This window comes from Chiloscyllium plagiosum, unplaced genomic scaffold, assembly GCF_037043375.1.
Source record: "Chiloscyllium plagiosum isolate Xiang-an unplaced genomic scaffold, Cpla_swu_hap1 HiC_scaffold_117, whole genome shotgun sequence".
NCBI lineage: Eukaryota > Metazoa > Chordata > Chondrichthyes > Orectolobiformes > Hemiscylliidae > Chiloscyllium > Chiloscyllium plagiosum.
In genome coordinates, this window is record NW_028270256.1 from 94,805 (window position 1) to 114,140 (window position 19,336).

General features: G+C 43.2%; 1 long non-coding RNA gene across 2 annotated transcripts in view; it reads left to right on the forward strand.

Moving 5' to 3' along the window:
• The first annotated feature begins 7,227 nt into the window (after positions 1-7,227).
• Positions 7,228-19,336, forward strand: part of LOC148134022 (uncharacterized) — a 28,352-nt gene continuing 16,243 nt past the window's right edge. For both annotated transcript variants that reach the window (XR_015755960.1, XR_015755961.1), the window contains exons 1-5: positions 7,228-7,260; positions 7,898-8,004; positions 10,713-10,795; positions 12,519-12,610; positions 13,517-13,603. This is a non-coding gene — a long non-coding RNA (uncharacterized LOC148134022). The remainder of the gene's footprint in view (positions 7,261-7,897; positions 8,005-10,712; positions 10,796-12,518; positions 12,611-13,516; positions 13,604-19,336) is intronic.

A 19,336-nucleotide genomic window follows, 5' to 3' on the forward strand; every position in this document is an offset into this window, starting at 1 on the left:
GGAGATAGGAATGATTACAGCCAGGAATTAAGTCAAGGGTGTGAAAGTAAATTGCTGTTGCTTATAAATGGGAGCCTTTTGATGGATCAGCAAGTTCTGGTACAAGTGAACACTTGGGCAGTAGAGTTTTCAATATTCTGGAGATTATAGGGAGGGTGATTGTGGGATGCTGGCCAGGAGTTGGTTTAGATAATGAAATCTAGAGTTCATAAAATGAATGAATGAAAATTTCATTAAATTAGCTGAGACTGTGGTGAGGTCAGATGATATCACTGAAGTCGAAATAGTGGTCTTGGAGTGGGACGGGCTGTTACCTTCAGCTGTTTGTCAGTTTGTGAATCAAGTCTGTAACAAGCTCAGAAGCTGATTGGCCCTGCAAGAACCCAAACTGGGCGTCACTGAGCAGGTTATTATGAGCATGTGCTTGACAGCACTATCGATGACAACGTCTATCACTTCACTGCTGAGCGAGTGTGGACTGATGGAGGGGAATTGGCTGGGTTGGATGTGTCCTGCGTTTTTGTGTTGAACAACACTGGGAAACATTTCCCAATATCGGTAGATGCCAGTGCTGGAGCAGTACTTGTCTTGGTGGGCAGCAGGTTCTGGAGAAGAAAGTGAGGACTGCAGATGCTGGAGATCAGAGCTGAAAATGTGTAGCTGGAAAAACGCAGCAGGTCAGGCTCATGCCCGAAACGTCAATTCTTCTGCCCCTTGGATGCTGCCTGACCTGCCTGCGCTTTTCCAGCAACACATTTTCAGCAAGTTCTGGAGCACAGCTATCAGTATATATTGCCACAATGCTAGCAGGGCCCATAGCCTTTACACTACTTGTCCATTTCTTGATCTGATTTGAAATGGGTTTTCAACCAATTCGATTCACATCTGTGATGTCATGGACAAATGGAGAAGCCTCATCCACTTGGCACTGCTGGCTGAAAATTGCTGAAAATGCTGTCGTCTTATCTGTTGTATGAATGTGTGAGGCCCCTCCATCATTAAGGGTGGGGATGTCTGTGATGCTTCCTGCAGTGAGTTGTTTAATTGCCCATCACCATTCCTGACTAGGTGTGACAAAATTGCAGAGCTCAGATCTGATCCACTGGTTGTTGGATCACATAGTTCTATTTGGTGTTGCTTGCACTGTACCTTCACCAGGTTGGCGCCACATTTTCAGGTATGTTTGGTATTGCTCGTGGCATGCCCTGCGGAACTCTCCATTGAAGTAGTGTTGATTCCCCTGGCTTGATGTTAATGGTTGAGTGGGGGATATACCAGGCCATTAGATTACAAAATTGGGCTGGGGTACAGTTCTGGTACTGCTGTTGGCCCACAGTGAGACAGAGGTTATAGGGTCAAGAGGGCTGATTGTGTTGTTGTATTTTCCAGTGCATTGGTAGATGTAATGTGGTCCATCCAGTTTCATTCCTTTGTTGAGACTGTGCAATGACTAATACAATGAGTGATTTGATGGGCCACTGTCAGGAATGCAACTTTTGAAAGAAAGGTTTTGTGATTTATACATGAAAGAAGTGAAACTATCATGGTATTCGAACAGATGAAAGACTCAACATACAACCAAGGTATTTTTCAATGGACAATTTCAGTTACGTCACACTATAAATTTTTGCTATAAATGCTGTGCCTTAGAATTGTGCCCTCCACACTCACCTGATGAAGGAGCGGTGCTCCGAAAGCTAGTTTGCTTCCAATTAAACCTGATGGACTATAACCGGTGTTGTGTGATTCTTAACTTAGAATATTACAGCACTACTAACAGGGCTGCATGTAAACAGGCTCAGTCCAGTTAGTCAATACATTCGGAAGGATTGCCTCCAAGTTTAACGACGCAATATTCGTCAAAACCGTCAACTTCAACCTGCAATGTTGTTATTAACAAAAACTTCAGGCTGACATAAAGCTCCCCACCCCACAGCAATGTGGTAACCGGGCCTGGCCCAAGAATTGGAACTGGGACATTTGTGGACCGTGATCTCAAAGGAAGCGAGCAAACACAATTCTGACAGATGAGTTCTCAAAGATGAGTAGCAGGTTTGAGACAAGGCCGGTGGTATACCATCTTGCATTCAGCTTAATTGCATTTCTTATTTACAGTAGTGTTTTGAAAAGTATAAAGAACCAGTTTGTTTTCTGTGGTTGGGGAGTTTTATCCTCGTTGATCACAGTTGCTGCCTCTCGCTCCACAAGTCAAATCATAGGATCTAAACAATAAACTGCAGGTGCTGGTGATCTAAACCCAGAAACAAAGTGCTGGAGAAACTCAGCAGTTCTGAGGGCATTGGTGAAGAGAAAAAAAATTGTTACATTTCAAGTTTTTGTCTGAATGGACAAAAGGTCATTGGACTTGGAACTTACAATGTTTAATTCCCCTCAGAGATGCTGCTGGGCCTGCAGTTCTCCATCACTGTGCTTTCGATATTCAACTTTATTTACAAAACAGATCGGAAAAATACTAATCTCCAAAAGTGAAAGGTTCATTGCAAACATGAGCATAGTTTCCACACTTGAGTTACACAAGCACGCCTCAGTTTAAAAACAAGATTTAACTCAAAGTAATATTCCATTTCAAAATTAGCTGAGTTACACCAGTAATAAAGCTCATCCACCCAATGAGGAACTTCAGACAACATCCTGCAGTGTTGCACACAGCCACCTTTACCGAAGAATGATCACATGTCACAAAATTGAAGGCAAAGAGCGTGTCTCTTTACAGGAGCTGAAGTCAAACTCTCAATTTTTGGAAAGATTTTTATTAAACCTGATTGAACATTTAAATCTCAGAGCAAAATCTTTGCTTTTTTTAAACAAAGTGTGTGGGAAACATCCCACATCTTGCTAAAGGTTCAGTTCAGTCTGATACATAGAGCCAAAGGTCAAACAAACATCACACTTTCTTTCACTTCTACAAAGGGCTGACATCACATTTCCTCAGGATTTAAAGTATTTTATAAATTGTTTGTAAAATCATTTGTCACGTTAAAGAACTGGACAATAACTACCATTGTATACAATAAGAGTGAAGCCTGTGACAGCAGATTGAGCTTTGGAGGGCAGTGAATGCACTTTCTAAATTCTGGGAGCACTTTTGGAGACTGCTCCCAGATGGTGATAGTGAGCATATCTGGAATGCACTGTTTAGATTTGGGAATCCTTGGGAAACAGTCTGTGGTTTCACTGATACTTGGTTTGCGTTGTTGGTGTACAGTAAGCAATTCATAAAGTTACTTATGTCTTGGTGTTGACTACCTGAATGGTATTCAAATCTGCCAGGTTGCCTTCAATAGTGTGAATGCATCTATTGTAAATATTTCGAATATTCCAGAACTGCCCAGTGCTTGGCAAATTCAGGGGGGACAAAAAAATCACATTGAGTAATTTGAAATTAAGAATGCAAGAGGATTTAACCACTGAAGTATTCAATTCAAATAGTTAAATGGAGTGCTCACATCTAAAATACCTGTGATCCAAAGGAATGGATGGACTGACAGAATTGGGACCAAATTCCTAGCTGGGGAGTGTGAAATGTGCTTTGATAAAGTCACCTGCATTTACCAACAATAATTTGGCAAGCTCGGAAATTTAAAAAAACAATACGAGCTTCATTGCTGCTCCAGTCGGGTCCCAAGCTCTGTGAAAAAATAACAAAGTTCAGGTTTATTGCATACACTCTGAAACACGTGTTTCTTCAATAGATCTTGCAAGTTTACCAATGAGCATAGCAACATCATTTGGATGGACAAACTTTTGCCAACTCATTTCTTGCCGAGCCTCTATAGCCTGAAGAGTGACCAGAAGCAATTACTCCCCATATGTGGGAACATATGGGGAGTAATTGGGGTGGCACAGTGGTTAGCACTGTTGCCTCACAGCACCAGAGAGCACCAGAGACCCGGGTTCAAATCCCGTCTCAGGTGACTGACTGTGTGGAGATTGCACATTCTCCCCGTGTCTGCGTGGGTTTCCTCCAGGTACTCCGGTTTCCTCCAACAGTCCAAAAATGTGCAGGTCAGGTAAATTGGACAGTCTAAATTGTGTTAGGTGTAGGGGAATGGGTCTGGATGGGTTGCGCTTCGGCGGGTCGGTGTTACTTGTTGGGCCGAAGGGCCTGTTTCCACACTGTAAGTAATCGAAAAAAAAATTACCGTCGAGGACTTTTTCCTTCAGAATTGATTTCCATATATTCAGTGCCCAGAAAAGATAAAAAGCTTGTCACCTTTTATAGAGCAATGATTCAGTGGGAGTAAAACACTCACCTTTTCTTGCTTAATAATCACGCTGCCTAAATTTTAAACATGAACACTTCTTAATAGTTCACGAGATCCTAACGAAATATTTTGTGCAAAACAAATCACATGATACATAGTTATTCAGATAATAAAACAAGTTTGTTCATTGAAGAACCCAGAGGAAAAGGTCATGAAACAATGTGAGTTTGATACACCTCAATTATCATTTCAAGTGCATTCTCTGCATAAATTCTCCTTTTCCTCCTCGAAGTATTCAAATTCTTGAATAATTGAGAGAATGAAGTTACAGTTGTACAACACACAATCAGACCCTTCAGTCCAACTTGCCCATGCTGACCAGATATCCTAAATTAATCTCATCCCAGCATTTGTTCCAGCATTTGTTCCATATCCATCTTAAACCCTTTCTACTGATTATCATTTTATTTTACTTTATCAGCACTTGAAATACTGACGTTGTTTTCTCTAACATTGGTTAAAGAAATCATAAGTTCATTCATCTAAGTTAATTTTGTAATCTTTCACAAAGAAACAATTGAGAACAAAATATAGCCGAGTGCAAAACAAAATACTGCAGCTGTGCGATATCTGGGAACACTCTAAAGCTGAGGCACTGATACTGCACAAGTTTGTCAGCACGGTTTCAATTACTGACAATTTATTAATGTCTTAGCCTTCACATAGTTAAGGTAAATGTGAGATATCTGAATTTCATGAATTGGTTCCTATTGCACTGTGATCAACAAAAAATATTCTTGGTTTAATCTACTCAAAGGAGAAAGTGACGACCAAAGAAGCTGGACATCAGAGTCGAAAAGTGTCATGCTGGAAAAGCACAACAAGTCAGGCAGCATCCGAGAAGCAGGAGAGTTGATGGTTCAGGCATAAGCCCTTCCTCAGCAATCACAGGCTTCAGAAAAATAACTGGCATAGACTTATGGCAACACATATGTAGAAAGGTCGAAGCACGTTACTATCTGATTAGAGACTAATTTCAGATTTGTTACCATTCAGAGCAACATTTTAGTATGATATTTACATATGTACCTAAAAGATAAGTTTGGTTAAAATTACAAGCTCTAGAATGATTATAGGATTAAACCTGGAAATAAAGCTAGTGAACAAGAATGGCAAAGTGAAGTCCCACCAGAATCGCCTTGGGCAGTGTCAAATAAGATTTTGAGAGCAGAGTTGCCACTTTGGAGTAACCTGCAGTCTGGCCAAATTGCAGCAAAAAGCTGTTCAATTTTATCTGCAAACTATTGAATGCAAAATCCTCCTTGCACAATAATGAGGTAGTATTTTGGGATGTCATTTTTAAAATATATTATTTTCAAAGTTACTCACAATTGAGAGTAACAGCTTGGCGCTGTCTGCATAACACAGTACGTAAAGGAATTAACAGAAAAAATATTATTACCCAAATTCAGAGTCACTAATTTATTGATATTGCATGGGTCCAGCATTGATAAGTAATCGATTTTTAAAAATAAATATAGATACATTTACTAACTACATTGGGATACAGTCAAGTTTCTTACTGAACAGTGACAGGATTGGACAGAGTCCGCGTGGATTTAAGAGAGGGGAATCATACTTAACAAAGCTACTGAAAGAATCTACAGAGTCAAATATTAAAGTAAGAAATTGCAGGACATTTAGAAAAGCTTATCATTAAACATGGTAGACTGGGTTTTGTGAAAGAGAAATTATATTTGACAAATTTGCGACAGTTCATTGAGGAGATAACAAGTAGGGCTGATAAAGGGCAATCCAATGATGTTCTGTATTTGGATTTTAAAAATGCAAATGATAAGGTGCTACATAAAAGTCAATTGCTCAATTTAGGAGCTCATGGTATCGGCGTAATGTATTAGCATGGATTGACGATTGGTTTACCACACTGGCTGTTGGTGAGTCCTCACTTACAGTGTTGTATACAATGTTAGCTCCCATATTTAACAAAGGATAAACCAACATCGGAGACCATTCAAAAAAGATTCAATTAGATGTTTCGAGGACGAAAGTGTTGACCTATCAAGAATAGATAAGCAGGAGTGATCTTATGGAAACAAGATTCTGAGGAGCTTGACAGAGTAGATGTTGACTAGATTTTCTAGCACCAGTGAAGTCTCAAACCAAGGGACATTACATAAGGGAACATTCATTTTAGAAAAAGTAAAGAACTTTTTCTCTGTGAATGGCTAGAATTTCCGCACCCAAACAATTGTGAAAGTTAAGTGTGGGAGGGGAATGGTTGGCTTACTCTTCGGAGGGTTGTTCTGGCTTGTTGGGCTGAAGGACCTGTTTCCACATAGTAGGGAATCTATGATTCTATCTCAAATTATTTTAAAAAAGGGCAAATAGATTTTTGAAATATTGAGCAGTTGAGGGCTATGCAGATCAAGCATAAAAGAGGTATTGAGGTCTGGGTTGGCCAAGCCATGATCTGATAGAATGGGGGAACAAGCTGAAGGGAATGAATGCCCTACTCCTGCACCGATTCCTTGAGGCTCTATTTCATGTTTTTTTTGTTTCCAAAGAAGAGCGTGATACAATGTGCTTAAGATCTCAGATGTTGTGTAAAGGAGTGAAAATGGGGTGTTTATGTACTGATTCAGAAGGCATTGATTCATCAATCACAGCTATACAGTCATGAGTAGGAAGGCAATCCCCTCCATGAATAAAGGAAATCTACTGCAGAGCTCACACAAAGGGAATTCTTACCCTCAGTAAACACTTCCCATCACTTTACCCAACATATCAGCTGAAGGAGGACACACTGCGCATGTTCTCGCCAACAAAGGGACTCCGGGTGATTGATGTCAGCACCGGACCAATGAAAGGACGGTGGGCGGAGCTGGATGACCTAGCGGGATGTTGGTCCTCCAACCAATCAAAGTGAATGTTGGGCGGAGCTAAACTAAACCATGTGATCACTCGCGCGCGGCGCAGAGTCGTTGTAATGAAGGCTCGGGAAAGAAAGGATACGGTAAGGAAAGAAATAAACAGGGAAATGGGAGAAAAACTGTGTTGCCATGAGCGGAGAGGTTTTACAAACAAATTGTGTACGTCGGAAAACACAAATTTGAACGTCCCAGTCCCGTGTTTGCAGTAAACGGGGAATTGCCTCAGCGCGGCTGCAGGCCTGAGTGAGCGCCGCCATCTTTATTCGGGACAATGATTCACTGGACACGTGCACCGCCGCCATCTTTGTAGGGGGCAAGGTGCAGCCAGGCGCATGTGCAGCCTTTCTCTGGTATAGAGTCATTGTGATCATAGCAGCCAATACTGCTCTGATTCACCTCTGGGCTCCCTCATCACCACTTTGTCAATATCTGGCTTCCTCAGTCTCGAACCATGGGTGTATTTTTGGTCTGTTTACTACTGTATTATTACTTTTATAGACCTTTGCAAATGAGTTTTTCGCTGTGGCCCAGCCCCTGACCATGTGCTGCTAGATTATCAGATTACTTTTTTCTTGAATATTTTTGACAGTCAAGAATTCTTTTTTCCAAAAAGCAAGTGTATTTTCCTTCCATTTCTGACTATCAAATTCTGCACCATTTTCATTCCCTGTAATCCATTTTGCACTCCATGAAACATCAACTGTGTTTCTCCTTCCACAGATACCAGTGATTAATGCCAAAGCCCTGTTGCTTGTGGAGAGGGTGATGTTTGACTTACTTGGACAGCTGCAGTTTGTGTGGTGAAGGTGCTCCTACAATGAGGTTGGGTAAGAGACATTACAGATTATTCATTACAGCAACAGTGATGATTTGAAAATAATGTCAAATCAACAACAGTTTGTATTTTTATTATCATGCTTATAATTTCACAAAAATACTATTGAGAACTTTAGACATAAGGCCAGAGATGGAGATATTAGGTCAGGTGACCAAAAGTAGGTTTTGAGGGATGTCTTAAAGGTGGAAAACAGAGCTGTGAGATTTTGGTTGCGAATTTCAGACCATGCTGCTTCAGCAACTGTAGAAACAGCCACACAGATGAAGTAATGAATTAACAAATTGTTGGGAGTCTCAAAGAAAATGGGTTGTCGAGGTCTCAAAGTGTGTGTGGTGCAGGGAGCTAGGGATTATCACAGCCAGGAATTAAATCAAGTGTGAGAAATTTAAATTGAGGGATATTGGCCACATGCTGGCAGGTGAGACGAGATTGGGTTGGGATATCTGTTTGGCATGGATGGGTTGGACCGAAGGGTCTGTTTCCATGCTGTACATCTCTATGACTCTATGTTGTTGCTTATGAATAGGAGACTTTTGATGAATCAACAAGCAGATATTTAGATGTTCTTGAGATTACAGGGAGGTTGAATGTGGGAAGCTGGCCAGGGAGTGAGTTTGGATAATGAAGTCTAGAGATAGCTCATATACTTTCATCACATTGTGTTGAGACAAGGGTGAAATCAGCTCGAAATAGTGATCTTGGAGTGGGGCTGAGCTATCACCCTCACCTCACCTCTGGGATTCAGCTGGTTGTCAGGTTGTGAATGAGGGCGGTGACACAATCGTGAGCTCATTGGCCCTGGTGGAGCCTAAAGTGAGTGTCGCTCAGCTGACTGTTGCAGAGCAGCTGCTGCTTGGTAGCCCTGGTGATGACATCTTCCATCACTTTACTGCTGATCGAGTGAGGACTGATAGAGGGAAATTGCCTGGGTTGGATTGCCCTGTGTTTTTGTGTTGAACATCCCTGGGCAATGTTCCACATTGTCGGTAGATGCCAGTGCTGGAGCGGTACGTGGCTCGGTGGGTGGCAAGTTCTGGAGCACAAGCTATCAGTATTATTGCCAGAATATTGACAGGGCCCGTAGCCTTTACACTACTTAACCATTTCTTGATGTGATTCAAACTGAATCGAACTGGCTTAAAACTCACATCTGTGATGTTAGAAACCACTGGAGAAGGCTGAGATGGATCATCCCACTTTGCACTTCTGGCTGCAGATTGCTGCAAATGCTGTCATCTTATCTGGTACATGGGTATGTGAGGCCCCTCCATCAGTAAGGGTGGGGATTTCTGTGATGCTTCCCCCAGTGAGTTGTTTAATTGTCCATCACCGTTCACAACTGGATGTGGCAGAACTGCAGAGCTCCGATCTGTTCCATTGGATGTTGGATCACTTAGCTCTGTTGCTTGCTGCTGATGCTGTTTGATATGCAGGTAGTTCCGTTTGATAGCTTCACCAGATTAGCACTTCATTTTTAGGTATGCCTGGTGCTGCTCTTGGCAAGCCCTCCTTTCCTGTCCATTGTGATGGGTGAGAGCAGGATTTACAAACCCATGAGATTACAGATTGTGCTGGAGTACAGTTGTGCTGCTGTTGATGTCCCACAGTACCTTAGAGATACCCTATTTGAGATTCTACATCTCTTTGAAGTCTGTCCCATTTAGAACGGTGATAGTGCCACTCAACACAGCGGAGGTTTTCTCAACTTTAAGGCAAGGCATTGTCTCCAAAAGGAACATGTGATGGTCGTTCTTACCGATACTGTCATGGCCAGATGTATCTGCAGCTGGTCAATTCATAACAATGAGATCAAGTATGTTTTTTTCCTTGTTGGTTCCCTCACCACCCGCTGCAGACTCAGTTGAGCAGCTATATCCTTTAGGACCTGGCCAGCTCAGTCAGTAATTCTGTTGCAGAGCTAGTCTCGATTGTGGACATTGAAATCCTGTACCCAGAGTATGTTTGACACCATTTTGTTGCCTCAGTGCTTCCTCCAAATGTTGTTCAACACGAAGGAGAACTGATCCATCAGCCAAGGGAGGACGGTAAATGGTAATCAGCAGGAGCCATGAGACTCCCAGGGCGAATCCTCCCTGTCTGTACACCACTGTGCCACCACCTCTGTCTGGTCTGTGCTGCCGGTGGGACAGGACATATCCAGAGATTTTAAGAGAAATTGAAGACTGCAGATGCTGGAGGTCAGAGTCGATAGTGTGGTGCTGGAAAAGCACAACAGTCAGGCAGCATCAGAGGAGCAGGAGAATCGACGTTTTGAGCCTCAGCCCTTCATCAGTCTGATCTGGTGTGCTTTTCCAGCACCACACTCTCGATATCTAGGATGGTGAAAGTGGTGTCTGGTCATTGTCTGTAAGGGATGATTCCGTGAATATGACTATGTCAGGCTGCTTCTTGACTAGTCTGAGGTACAGCTCTCCACATTTTGGCATCAAAAACCATATGTTAGTGAGGAGGACGTTGCACCATCGAGAGGGCTGATTCTGTGGTTGTAATTTCTGGTGCCTTGTTAGATGCCTCATGGTCCATCCAGTTTCATTCCTGTATTGAGACTTTGCAGTGATTAGTACAGTGAGTAGCTGGCTGGGCCGCTGTCAGGTTGGCAGGATTTTTTTTACCATTGACAATGGTTTCATGGAAATCAGGAGATTCCTAATTCTAGTTATTTTTTCGTGAATTCAGATTCCACCATCTGCCAAGATGGGATTCGAACCAGGACTTCAGTCGTTTGTTTTAATATTCTGGATAAAAGCTAAACACGTCAGGTTTGTTCACTCATTTTAAATATCACTAACCCTGGATTTGTTTCTTTGTAAAACACTGTCCATCATCCTGTCTCCTCTATCCTCCCCTCCAATAACATGAGTGAGGAGCACATGGAGTTTCTCTGTCACCATGACTGAGATAATCCGATCTGCTGCTTCCCTCCCTCCCACTAGCCCACCGAGCCAAACTGCCTCACGTGGTGTTCCTGGTTTTTGTCCTAAACCTACATCTTTCTCCAGTCTCTTGTTAAGCCTTATCAGAGCTCATCTTTACAATTTACCCAAAGCTTGCTAAATCACAGACTTTCCAACACTCTGTCTCCTCTTCCTCCTCACCGATTCACAGATATTGTTCCTTGTTCTGGCTGTCTGTCTTTTCTGGTTATGCCCTTCTCTCCCCTTCTTTGAAAAACTTCCTTTTGACCTCACGGTTTTTGGAAAATCCTGCTCCATTTCCACTCTCTCTTTCCTTTCTGAATTCCTTGCATTTGGTGTCCCTCCAGTATCTATCCTTGCTCTCTCCTGTATCTCACCGACATACTGCCAGGAGTTGACATTGTGAAAAAGCACCATGTTAGTTTTCACATGTACATTGACACTGCCCAGCTCTCCCTCCCCACCATACCTCTCCATTGTTCCACTGTTACTCAGTTACCAAACTGCTTATCACATTCCCACTACTTGATTAGCTGCAGTTTCCTCCAATGAAACATTGTAACGGTTAAACCCATTGCCTTCAGTTGTTATTCCAAACTCCTTTCTCTTACTGCTGAGCCTCTCCCTCTCCCTGCTAACTGTCTGAGGCAGAAATACGTTCTTCACAATATTGCTGTTATATTTGACCCTAAGGTGACCTTCTGATCAGACATCTGCACAATCCCAAACACCAGGGAATTCCAATCTCTTAAACATTGTTTGTCTCCACCTCACCCCAGCTCCATTGCTACTGAAACCCCTTATCTGCCTCTGTGTCGCCTTAAACTTGACGAATCTGAAGCAGAACCCTTGATTCCGCGACTGACCCAGAATCTGGTTCCAGACTCCCTTTTCAGTATTAACACTCGGAAACATCCACTCAGTATTTATCCTGTCAAACCCCTTAAGAATCCCATCTGTCTCAATGAGATCACCTCTCTTTCTCCAAAATCCAGTGAGTAGAGTCCCAACCTGTTCAGCCTTTATTTAAAAGATAATCTCTCCAAACCAGGGATCATCCCAGTGAATCTTCCCTGCTGAAAAATGTGTTGCTGGAAAAGCACAGCAGGTCAGGCAGCATCCAAGGAGCAGGAGAATCAATGTTTCGGGCATAAGCCCTTCAGCTTATGCCCAAAACGTTGATTCTCCTTCTGCTTGGATGCTGCCTGACCTGCTGCGCTTTTCCAGCAACACATTTTTCAGCTCTGATCTCCAGCATCTGCAGTCCGCACTTTCTACGAGTGAATCTTCCCTGAAATGCCTCCAATAAAGTGACACATTTCCTTATCTAAAGGGACCAAAACTGCTCACTTTACTCCAGATATGGTGGTCTCACCACCACTTCCTCACGTTACTCTCGGGTATATACTCCAAACTCTCATACTGAAAACCCTCTGAACAAAACACTCCATTCCCCTTCCTGATGACCTGTTGTAACTATGTACAGTAATCCTGCGCCAGGAGGAGGGGATGGTGTGGGTTTCTAACTTGAACGGAGAGTGACAGATTTTATAAACTTGTATTACAGGATATTACAGGTGGACATTCAGATGGTAATCTCAGTAAATGTTCTGCCAAACTCTGAATTACTCAGTACATCAGGACCTGGATATTCGCATTGTGAGTATTGCGTTCCAGATCAATCCCTTTTGCTGCTTAAAAATTCTCCTTTGAATCATCACATTCTCTCAAAAGGTCTCCCCAAACCTTCAATGTGTCATGTAATCCTTTTATGATGACCTGATGAGTGTAAGGTTTATTATTCGGATGTGTAATTTTTGTACAAGGATGTCACAGAGAGGGAGCAGAATATTCTTAAAGGGGAGAATAACCATTTTGAGGGGAGGCTGTTGTTTATTGGTATCAATGACATAGGAATAGAAGAGTTCACATTGTTGGATCATTCGAATCTCTTGTGGGGTAGAATTGACCTCCATCAGAAGGATGGATTGTACCTGCACTGAAAGGGAAGAGTTGCTAGTGCTATTCAGGAGGCATTAAACCAGTGAAGGAATGGAGGTATACTCAAAGAGAGAGTGAGGAAAGAGCCAAGTCTGAGGCTGGTACAGTTCAGGCGTCAAACAGTCAAGGCAGGCAAGGGCAAGGCACAGAATGAGGTCGGACTGAGCAGTTACACTGCATTTATTTCAATGCAGGAGGCCCGATAGGTCGGGCAGAGGAGCTCAGGGTATGGTTTTGAACATGGCACTGGGATATTACAGCAATTACAGAGGTATGACTTAGGAATGGTTAGGACCAGCAGCTTAATGTTCCAAGGTATAGATGCTATAGCAAGGATAGAAAGGGGGCAACAGAGCAGGGGGGTGAGATGGTTTTGATGAGGGATAACATTATGGCTGGGCTTCAGGAGGATATTCCTGGAAGTACATCCAGGCAAGTTGTGCAGGTGGAACTGAGAAATAAATAGTCAGCCGGGAATTGAGAAGTAAATTTACTAACAGATCACTTATCTGTAAGAATAGTATGATTGTATACAAGACTTGACCTTTTTAACTTCACTCACAGGATGAGGGTGTCACTGGCTGGGCCTCAAGGGCAGTTAAGATTCAACCACGTTGCTGTTGGTCTGGAGTCACATGTAGGTCAGACCAGGTAAGGATGGCAGATTCCTTCCCTGAAGGATATTAGTGAATCTCATGGGTTTTTTTTTTTGCAACAATCAACAATGGATTCATGGTCTTTAATAAATTCTTACTTCCACATTTTTATTGAATTCACATTCCACTGTCTGCTGTGACAGGATCCAAACTCGAGGCCCCAGAACGTTATCTGGTTGTCTGGATTATCCATCTAGCGATAGTATCACTAGACCATTGGGCAGGGTGAGTGACTGAGGTATCCGTGGGGCAGCACATCAGCACCAAATATCCCATGGTCTCTGTGGAACATAGAAAGGGCTGGGGAGGGAAATATATCCCTGGTGGTGGGGTCTGACTGTAGGTAGCGGAAATTGCAGAGGTTAATGCGCTGTATCTGGAGATTCGTGGGGTGGCAGGTGAGGACCGGTGGATTATATTCTTATTGTGGTTGGAGGGGTGGGGGGAAGGTGGAGGTACGGGAAGTGGAGGATATGCATTGGAGGGAATTTTTGATCACGTGGGAGGGAAATGCAGTCCTTGAAATAGGAATCCTTTCTGGGATGTCCTGGAGTAGAATTGCTTCTACTGTGAGCAGATATGGCAGAGGCGGAGGAATTGGGAGTACAGGTTCATGTTTTTACAGGAATATACTCAAGGGAAATCAGATGAGCAAAAAGGGAACATGAAATATCTCAAGGAAATGGTTTAAGTAGAATCCAAAGCGATTCTACAAATATATCAAGGATAAAAGAAAAAACAGACAAAGAATACAACTTCTTAAAGATCAAGAAGGCCATCTGTGGAACAACAGGAGGTGGGAGAGATACTATGCTACTCTTTTCTGAAGAGTTTGGAGAACTTGATAGTTAACAACAGTGATAACTTGAAAAGTGTCCATGTTACAGAGGATGTGATACTGGATGTCTTAAATGGCATCAAGGTGGATAAATCCCTGGGTCCTGATCAGGTGTATCCCAGAAATTTGTGGAAAGCTAGGAAAGCAGTGCCCCTCCCTGAGGTATTTATATCATCGTTTGTGACAGGTGAGGTGCTGGAAGACAAGTGTTGTTATTTTAAAAAGGTGGTAAGGAAAGGCCAGGGAACAAGAGAACAGGCAGCCTGAAGTCAGTGGTAGGCAAGTTATTGGAAGGGATTCTGAGGGATAGGATTTACATGTATTTGGAAAGACCAGGAAAGATTAAGGATAGTCAACATGACTTTGTGTGAGTAATTCTCTCTTTCTAACTTGATTGAATTTTTTTGAAGATGTGACAAAGATGATTGATGAAGGCAGACTGTGGACGTTGTCTATATGGACACTGAACGATGTTCCACAAAGCAGACTGGTTAGCAAGGTTAGATAACATAAAATGTTGGGAGAACGAGCCATTTGGATACAAAACTGGCTTGAAGGTAGGAGGCAGAGGGTGGTGATGGAGGGTTGCTTTGCGACTGGAGGCGTATGAGCAGCATTGTCCTGCAGGAATGGATATTCGGTCCTCAAATAAATGACTTGGATGTGAATATATGAGATATAGTCAGTGGGTTTACAGAAGACACCAAAATTGGAGGTGTAGTGGACAGCGAAGAAGGTTAGTTCAGAATACAACAGGATCTTGTTCAGATGGAACGAAAAATGGCAGACTGAGTTCAATTTAGATAAATGTGAGCTATTGTATTTTGGAAAGGCAAATCAGGGCAGGACTTATACACGTAATGGTAAAGTCCTTCGCAGTATTGCTGAACAAAGAGACCATGGCGTTCAGATTCATTGTTCGTTGAAAGTAGAGTCGCAGATAGGCGGACTAGTGAAGGTGGTGTTTGGTATGCTTATATTTATTGGTCGATGCATTGAATACAGAAGCTGGGACATCATATTGTGGCTGGACAGGACATTGATTAAGCCATTTCAGGAATTCTGTTTTAAGTTCAAAATCCCCTGTTCTGGGAAGGATGTTCTGAATCTTGAAAGAGTTCAGACAAGATTGACAAAGACTTTGCCAGGGTTGGAGGATTTGGGCTACAGGGAGAGACTGGGGCTATTTTCCCTGAAGAGTCAAAGACAGAGGTGACTTTATGGAGATTTATAAATCGTGAGGGGCATGGATACGGTGAACAGCCAGGGTCTTTCCCCCCCCCCCAGGTGAGGTGGGTCCAAAACAAGAGCAAATGGGCTTAAGTTGAGAGGGCAAAGATTTAAAAGGGATCCAAGGGGCAACGTTTTCAAGCTGTGTGTGGTGTGTGTGTGAATGAGCTGCCAGATGAAGTAGTGGAGACTGATACAGTTACAACATTTGAAAGGCATCCGTGAATGGGATGGGTTTTGAGAGATAGGGCCCAATAGCTGGCAAATGGGACTCCAGTAGTTTAGGATTCCGAGTCAGCATGAACGAATTAGACCGAAGGTCTGTTTCTGTGCTGTCCATCTCTATGACACTAATAAATTAAGATGCGTTCCTCTTTTGTGGAGAGCTAGCAGAAGCACAGATAATTGTCCTTGGAGCTGAGACGGTTAAGCAGTGATTTGGACCAGGTGCAGATTTGTTTCCAAACAATTGATTTGCAGAGAGAGAGGAATTGTTAGCACGATCACAATTTTTCGTAACTACTTTCAGGTAACTGGCAAATAAAGCAGAGTGAAAATGGGAACATTATTTCACTCAGTAAGTTCTGCACACCTGGAATAGGCTGAACGGCAGCTGGACACAGATTCAGCAGGTGTTCTCAAACAGATTTATAATTTTACTTTTTAAGGAAGGACTTAGTGGGATTTGGGCAAGTGAGAGGGGAGTTGGGACAGATTTGCAGCATCTCCAGAGGGAGAGAGTACAGTCCCAATGGGCTGAATAGCCCCAGCCCCTGTGCTCTGTGATACTGCCCCATTCACTGTGAATGATGAAGCTCATCCCAGGGCAGAGAGAGAGAGAGGATCCCACCACTTACCTCACAATGGGGCCCGGCTGATTGATCTCAAACAAGTACACTGTTTCGGAAAGCGTCGGAGGTCACCCTCTCAGGGGCATATCGCACTGACAAGCAAGGTACTGGTACAGAGACTGGCTCCAATGTAATGTGAGGTATATGAGGTTCCTGGTGATCGATGGTGATAGCAGATTCTCTGGTATAGGGCACAGACTGCCGTTTCTGCAGCTGACAGTGAGACATCAGAATGGGTGGTACCTCCCTGGTGCCAGGGACAAGGATGTCTCGGAGAGGGAGCAGAGTATTCTCAAAAGGGAGTATGATCAGTGGGAGCTCATTATACATTCGTACCAATGACATCGGAAGAGGAAAGGATGAGGTTCTGACGAGAGAATATAGCAAATTATCCTGGAGGATAAAAAGTAGGTCTTCGTGGGTAGTAATATCTGGATTACTCTTTGTGCCGCATGCTAGTGAGAGTAGGAACAGCAGGATAGAGCAGATGAATGTGTGGCTAAGGATCTGGTGCAGGGGAGAAGGATTGCCATGTTTGGATCATTGGAATCTCTGCTGGGTTAGAATTGACGTGCATAAGAAGGATGGATTGTACCTGAATTGGAAGGTGTCTAATATCCAGGCAGGGAGATTTGCTAGTGCTACTCAGGAGGCATTAAACCAGTGAGGGAGTGGGGGGTAAACCTAAAGGGATAGTGAGAGAAGAGGTATGTCTGAGCCTGGTACAGTTGAGAAGTTAGACAGTCAAGGCAGGCAAGGGCAAGGCACAGAACGAGGTGGGACAGAGCAGTTTCACTGCATTTATTTCAGTGCAAGAGGCCCGTCAGGGAAGGCAGATGAGCTGAGGATATGGTTTTGAACATGGGACTGGGATGTCATGGATATTACAGAAACGTGGCTCAGTGATGGATAGGACTGGCAGCTTAATGTTCTAGGGTGCAATGGAAAGGATAGAAAGGGGGACGAGAGGAGGCAGAATGGCGTTTTGGATTAGGGATACCTTTATGGTTGTGCTCAGGGAGGATATTGGGAATATTTCCAGTGAAGTTACTTGGATAGAATTGGGAAATAAGAAAGGGATGATCACCTTGTTGTGGTTGTCTGCTTGGGTTTCGTCTGGTTGCTCTGGTTTCCTCCCACTGTCCAAAGATGTGTAGGATGGGTGGGTTATCCAGGCTGAATTGCCCATAGTGTTCAGGGATGTGCTGGCCAGGTGGATTGCTCATTGGAATTGCAACATTATAGGGGTAGGGTAGAAGGCTCTGATGTTCAGTGTGGATGTGATGGGCTGAATGGCCCGCTTCCATGCTGTCTGGATTCTCTGATAATTCTACTAGCTTTAAAATAGTTACAGAAAATAATAGACCAGATCTAATAGGTAGCCTTCTAAATTGGACAATTTCGATGGCACAAGGTAAGAACTTGCAAAATTTGTTTGCGGGAGGTTATTTCCAGGGAAAGGGATGGCTGGACAAAAGAGTAACCAGGCAGAGAATAGCAACCCTCAAAAATCAGTAAGGCTGTCTATGGAACCGCAGGCGGTGGGAGAGATTCTGTAAGTATTTCACATCAGTTTTTACTGAAAAATGATATGGAAGCTAGAGAGTTTGGAGAAATAAATAGTGATAATTTGGCAATTGTTCATATTACAGTGGAGGAGCTACTGGATGTCTTAAAAAGCAGAAAGGTGGATAAATCCCAGGAATCTGAGCAGGTGTATCCCAGAACTTTGTGGGAAGCCAGGGAAGTGATTGCTGGGCCCCTCACTGAGATATTTGTATCATCGATTGCCACAGACAAGGTGATGGAAGATGGGTGCCATTATTTGAGAAAGTTAAAAATCACACACCAGGTTATAGTCAAACAGGTTTATTTGGAAGTGTGCTTCCAATTAAAACGTTTGGACTATAACCTGGTGTTGTGTGATTTCTAACTTTGTACACCCCAGTCCAACACTGGCATCTCCAAATCATTATTTGAGAAAGGTAGTAAGGAAAAGCCAGGGAACTATAGACCGGTGAGCCTGAAGTCAGTGGCAGGCAAGTTGTTGGAAGGGATTCTCAGGGACAGGATTTACATGTCATTGGAAAGGCAAGAAAAGATTAGGGATAGTCAGCATGGCTTTGTGCATGGAAGTCATTAACTTGGACTTGAGAAAGACACAAGGTTCCACATAACAGACTGGTTAGCAAGTTCAACACCATAGAATACAGGCGGAACTAGCTATTTGGATACAACATTGTTTGGAAGATCAAAGAGTCATAGATGTACAACACACAAGCAGAGACCCTTCGGTCCAACCAGTACATGCTGACCAGATATCCCAACGCAATGTAGTCCCACCTGCCTGCACCCGGCCCATATCCTTCCTATTCATATACCCATCAAGATGCCTTATAAATGTTGCATTCGTCCAACTTCCACCACTTCCTCTGGCAACTCATTCCATACACGTACCACCCTCTGTGAAAACGTTGCCCCACAAGTCTTTTTAAAGTCTTTCCCCTCTCACCCTAAACCTATGCCCTCTAGTGCTGGGATCCACCACCCCAGGGAAGAGACTTTGTCTATTTATCCTATCCATGCCCCTCATGATTTTAAATACCTCTATAAGCTCACCTCTCAGCTTCCGACGCTCCAGGGAAAATAGCCCCAGTCTATTCAAAATCTATTCAACCCCCAGCTGAGCTCAAATCCTCCAATCCTGGTAACTTTCTTGTAAATCTTTTCTGAACCCTTTCAAGTTTCACAACATCCTTCCGATAGGAAGGAGACCAGATTTGTACGCAATATTCCAATAGTGGCCTCA